The sequence below is a fragment of the Pinus tabuliformis genome, chromosome 1_2 (assembly GCF_031772625.1).
Source record: "Pinus tabuliformis cultivar Carrire ecotype Pingquan chromosome 1_2, CPIR1, whole genome shotgun sequence".
NCBI classification, from domain to species: Eukaryota; Viridiplantae; Streptophyta; class Pinopsida; order Pinales; family Pinaceae; genus Pinus; species Pinus tabuliformis.
Window position 1 is genome coordinate 896,259,695 of NC_142298.1, and position 6,734 is coordinate 896,266,428.

At 33.7% G+C, this 6,734-nt stretch overlaps 1 pseudogene; it reads right to left on the minus strand.

The window, feature by feature from the left end:
• Positions 1 to 5,577: 5,577 nt before the first annotated feature.
• LOC149208837 (adenosylhomocysteinase pseudogene) lies at positions 5,578 to 6,514 on the minus strand (annotated as a pseudogene).
• Positions 6,515 to 6,734: the final 220 nt, after the last annotated feature.

Consider the following 6,734-nt stretch of genomic DNA (forward strand, 5'->3'; position numbering starts at 1 on the left):
ATCGTTATTGCTTGAAGTTTATTAGTGAAATCAGTCATAAATGGTACTTTTATCTCTTGGCTAATTTCTGCTTATATTCTTAGAGTGATATGCAGCTGAGTTCTTTATATGTTAATGTATGAATGTGTGTATTACCATTTGGCACTTCTGTACGGTGGAGTCATTTGTTTATGCTTGACATATGAATAACTAATTATGCGATATGCTGTTCACAACTGTTTTGCCTAACTTCTTATGCAGAATGGTTTATCTTCATTGATTTATATTCTTATAATAGCTGAATGATCTTTATTACCAGCTATTGTTCGAAATCTTTTTAGATCGCATAATAAAAAAAAAATACCCCGGGTTAGCGTAGACTAGATGTATTATTTTTCCATTAGATTACAATAGCATAGAGTTAGTTTAGAAGTTAGAATTAAATTAGCTTAAAAACACCCTTAGATCAATACCATCAAACTCTACACACACAAACACCCCTCACATTGGGAAACTGGTCCCAATACCCCTAGTCGGACCCGCTACTCCAAACGGGCAAGGAGCTGCCAACCAGGTTCCGGACCGGGTGGGTATCCCCTTTGTTGTCGACCCGATTTCGGGGCTCTCAACACATTGTTAAACCCAAATATAAATACTACAAACACTAAAATAAACATGGTTTATTTTGATGGTGAGACAATAGTTGTCACAATGCGACATCCAAACATGGTTGACCATGACTGATATTCTAAATGCAAAGCAATAATAAAACGAAGGGATTATGAATCGAAGGGAATAATATTAAACCCATGGGACTAATATTATAAATGCAGCATTGGTAAACCCAAATATAAATACTACAAACAATAAAATAAACTATTTATTTTGATGGTTAGACAATCCTTGTTAAAATGCAACATTCAAACATGGTTGACCATGTTTTGCTATGATTGATATTATAAACCTAAGGGAATAAAAACCCAAAGGATTGATATTATAAACCAGAATGAATAATAAACCCAAGGGATTAAAGTTAAAACCCCAAGGGATTATGAACCCAAGGAAATAATATTAAGCCCAATAAGCCCAGGGGAATAATATAAACTGAACATTCGTAAACCTAAAGATAAATATTACAAACACTAAAATAAGCATGGTTTATTTTCATGGTGGGACAATCTTTGTCAAAACGAGACATTCAACCATGGGAATAATATTATAAACCCAACATTGGTAAACCCAAATATAAATACTACAAACACTAAAATAAACATGGTTTATTTTGATGGTGAGACAATTCTTGTCGCAATGCGACATTCAACCATGGTTGACCATGTTTGGCTATGATTGACAATGGTTTACCATGATTTATAGTATAAACCTAAGGGAATAATAAACCAAGGGATTAATACTAAAACCCGAGGGATTATGGACTGAAGGGAATAATATTAAACCCAAGGGACTAATATTATAAACCCAATATTGGTAAACCAAAATATAAATATTACAAAGACTAAAATAAACATGATTTATTTCCATGGTGAGACAATCCTTTTCACAATCTGACATTAAACCATGGTTGACCATGGTTGATATTATAAACCTAAAGGAATAATAGACCCAAGGTATTGATATTAAAACCCAAATGAATAATAAACCCAAGGGAGTAATACTAAAACCCCAAGGGGATATGAACCCAACCGAATAATATTAAACCCAAGGGACTAATATTATAGACCCAACATTCGTAAACCCAAATGTAAATATTACAAAGACCAAAATAAACATGATTTATTTTCATGGTGAGACAATCTTTGTCAAAATGCGACATTCAACCGTTGGACTAATATTGTAAACCCAACATTGGTAAACCCAAATATAAACACTACAAGCACTAAATTAAACATGATTTATTTTGATGGTGAGACAATCCTTGTCACAATGCGACATTCAACCATGGTTGACCATGATTGATAATATAAACCTAAGGAAAGGGATTTTGGTTAACCCCCAAGATCTCTTTTCATCAAAAACCTAAGATAAACAAAAGGGACTAATATTATAAACCAGGAAATAATAAATCCAATGGTTTAATATTATAAACCCAAGGAATTATTGAACCCAATGGATAAATATTAAAAACCTAAGGGATCAAGAAGTGTAAGGGATTGATATTACAAATACAAGAGATTAATAAAGATGACCATGATTGATATTATAAACCCAAGTTAATAATAAACCCAAATGATTAATACTAAAACCCCAAGGGATTATGAACCTAAGGAAATAATGTTAAATCCAAGGGACTAATATTATAAACCCAACATTGGTAAACCCTGATATAAATATTAGAAAACTAAAATAAACATGGTTTATTTTCATGGTGAGACAATCCTTGTCATGATGTGACATTGAACCATGGTTGTATGCCAGACAACTATAAGGGAAGAAGGTCGCAGGTATGACTAGATTTGAACCAATAGAGGCTACATAAATGTTCATTTAATTGCTAGATTTCTCATACTCATTTATATACTGCATGCTATATGTAAAGGGTTGACGAAGCCATGAAAAACTGTAAAAGCAATATGTAGAGTGGCAGAAACATGTGACTGTAGCGTAACAGATTGGTCACAAACTAAGTAATCTAGATTCTATGTATAGCAGGTTGGATGGGAATGCAAAACACAAGTTCGTTCATCTATGCTATAGATCATTTGCAGTTGTTGCATTTACAATTCATATGAATTAGAGTGTCAATCTACCTTTATACCATAAAGATTATACACTGAATGCATATGGTAATCTTCATTTGTACATCTATTATTTTATTATATGGTAGGCTAAAGTAATCTTGACTGAGAAAGTGTCATCAGACTCACTTACATCTAGTGTGAGGGACATTTTCATTTTGTTGTTATTGTCAACAATGCATGATTCTACCCTAGCAGGTAGAACAACTTGTGGATGGCATGTTGAAGCCCTTTTAGGTACCAATTAGAGATTAGTTTTTGGCTGTAAATCATTGTGTGTGGGTTTACTGGCCTAATCCTCTAAGTAAACTAACTAGATTTTTGTTGGCGTTTGCCCAGTTCAGTTCTACTCTTCAATTATGTTTCAGAGTGTATCCAAGGGTTGAACTGGTCAATATTTAGAGTTCCATCAAACTTGGGCATATGAGGTTTAAAATTTAAATGTCTAGCGGTTGAGCCGGTCACTATTTAGAGCTCCATCCAACTAGGGAATTCACGATTTAATATCTAGTGTGAAGGTTTGCTTAACAACGATTAACAATGAGAACCGCTTGATGAAGAATGGAATTATTCATGAGTTATTAGAACATACTCATACTATGTCATTTTATAATGAAAAAAGAATGGTATTCTTATTATTATATTATATCATTTCAGGCTAGAATTTATGTTATTTGAGAGAGATGCCAATGCTACATTTCTTTGGCACAATTTTGAGCGAGGATGTAAAAGTTATGAGAGTTTCACAATTTATTAGGAGGTTTTTACAAGGAAGCTTGTGACTTGAGAAATATTTAGATCGATAGCCCTCTACAATTGAGTTTGGAAGTGCTTAAGAAAGGAGCAAAGAGATAAAAAATAAATTAAATAAATAAATAGCTAAACCTTAAATCGGTTAAAAAATTGCACCATTAGGCACAATTTTATGGGTCTCAACCCTTAATCCTCTGACTCCCAAATCTTGATTTATGATAGCAGTACCATGTTTGTGAAGGAAATCACCATACATATCACTCAATATGTCATTTTGTTCATTGCCTTTATCACTTTAGAATGACTTGAGCAGAGAGAAATTGCAAAAGGAAATTAATATGACGAAGACTTAAAGAGATCCTAATTTTTAGGATTTTATATCAATTGATATTAGTATGGTGTTAATATGAATGAGATTCGCATATAACCAATACAATCATGGTGCTAGTAATGAAAGAGATTTACATATGAATGAGTATACAAAATAGAATCATCATAAATTATATTTATTTACATTATTACATATAAAGTATAAGTTTGGTAAAAGAGTGATAATTATAATCATCATAATTTGTGAAAAGAGGTATAACTAGCATTTGCACCATATGTTACAAAGTAAATGTCCCAAGGAATAACCTGTGGAAGAATAGCGACATGTGAATGGACATTGTTGAAAGCAAGGGTGGATGATAATGAGTTAGTGTGTATTTCAAATATGGATATTTTGTAAATAACAGTAGTGCCATGTAGAGGTTATCCATTATCCATGTAGTTGCTATTGTTTATGTGAACATGTTATCGTACTGACATGAACCAAAACTGTGACTAAATACTGATTTTCTATGTCTGTTCTAGAAGCTACTAAGACACCTAACAGTAAAACAATAGGAAAAATTATAGAAGCCACTCACACCAAACAGTGAAACAGTAAAAAAACAGTAGGTCCTATAAGCTTTTGTCACTACTACATAATGGGGGGTTTTAAGATAATAATTGAGACATTTGTTTGGTATATTGTCTTAACTTGGGATAAAAAAAAAACTTGTGTATTGTCTTAAATATTGCCTTTAAGCGGGTGTCTCAAAAATTGTCTTAAAAAATTGTCTCTATAAAGACAATATATAAAACAAGCATTATTGTCTCTCTTGAGACAATTTCATTTTTGTCTCTCTAGAGACAACACTCGGATTAGAGACAATATGTCTTTAATACTACCTATTGTCTCTCAAGAGACAACAAATGTTTTATTTAAAGATCACTTTTGTCTCTCTAGAGACAATATAAAACAATGAATCCAGAAATATCTCACAATTGAAATAAATCGATAAAAAAACATTTAATTAAAAATTAACTACAAAATCGTTGATTAATTCATGTTAGCGCACAGTGGAATTGAACCACCAACCTCTTGCTTGTAAGGCAAGTGCTCTACAATTGAGCAAGCACACTTTAAAGAATTACATGAAGAGTTATGGCAATCCTGAAAACTACATTTATAGCCTTTGATTTAATACACAAAATTCTGACCATAAGGTACATGATAGAGAAATCAACAGTATGATATGAAGCATGGAGAAGAAAATCCATGGCTAATATGAGCTCAATATCACGGTAACTTTTAAGACAAGGAGTATGATTATAACTGCGCAAAAAAACAACAAGAGTATGTAAAATTATTTATTAAAAACATAACTGTAAGACTTAGCATAAAGTAGTTCCCGAGAAATTTGGATGGGTTTTTGGTTTCTGGGTGTTGCAATCCCATGCTTTCTTAAAAACAGATGCTTTATGTGATGCTACAAGAAATTCAGCAACCAGGTATACAAGCGATAACAAAATTTTATTATAATTCTACCGAGACAATGGAGATATCGACAAAGAGCGGCTATATCTTTAAATGTCAAGGAGCATTGGAGTTGATACTCACCGAGCATGTCTCACCCAAAATGTCATCTCTTCAGTATGTAGTCAGGAGGGGCTTGTAAGTTCCCTTAAAAAAATGGAGCTGCCAAAAATAAATGCTACCGTTTCTTTTATTTTCAAACAACGAGGATATTTGCTACCCATCCAACAAGCCAAATGTCATATGCTTTTAGTATCTATAGTGAGCAGGCTTGTAAGGTACCTCAACGGGCACATTGGTATACTCTGCCTGATTAGGAGAAAGCTTTGTTAGCTTGGCACCCAACTTGGGCAAGTGCAGAGTGGCCACCTTCTCATCTAGATTCTTAAGAAACACATAGATCTTCTTCTCATACTTCCCTGATTTCTTATCATTCCAGAGCTCTAACTAAGAAATGACCTATAGAAAAAAGTAGAGATTATGCGCCATTTATGGAACATAAACCTATGTAGCAATGGATCATACGCAACAATATAATCAATGGATTGGTATGCATGAGAAATCTAGTATGTACAAGCAATGGTTGTAGGGCATTTGAAATATTTACCTGGTTTGTAAAGGAGCAAGACATGACAAAACTTGGGTGGCCAGTTGCAGAACCCAAGTTCATCAGACGTCCCTCTACGGCAACAATGACACCACTGTTGGTGTTAGGGAACACCCACCTATTAGTTTGAGGCTTGATGGTAATCTTCTTAACACCAGGGAAAGTTTCAAGGCCTTGCATATCAATATTGTTGTCAAAGTAAGCGATGTTACAAACAATGGCATTGTTCTTCATTTTCCTCATGTGATCTACAATGATGATGTCCATGTTGCCAGTGGTTGTCACAAAGATATCAATAGTGCTAACTACATCCTCAAGGGCAAGAACAGGAAGGACTTCCATAAGTGCTTGCAGGGCACAAATAGGATCAATCTCTGTAACAATGACTCGAGCTCCAGTGACTTTCAAGGCTGCACCACAACCCTTGCCAACATCTCCAAACCCACAAACAACAGCAACCTTACCAGCAATCATGACATATGTGGCTCTCATAAGACCGTCTAGGAGAGAGTGCCTACATCCATACAAGTTGTCAAAATACAAAAGAAGAAAGAGAATCAAAATCAACACAAACTGCATCTCAAATAGAAAAATTTTGAAGAAAAAAAGATCTGAGAAATCTAGCCATGGATCTATAATTTTATAATAATTCAAAACTTCCACACAAGTCCAATCAACTTTCAAAACCTTAGTTAATATTAACCGATCATATCCATATAATTTAATATATGTAAAGGTCCTTGATTTTAAATATGAAGATGCTTCTACACCCACCATGAACTCACATTGATTCAGCACC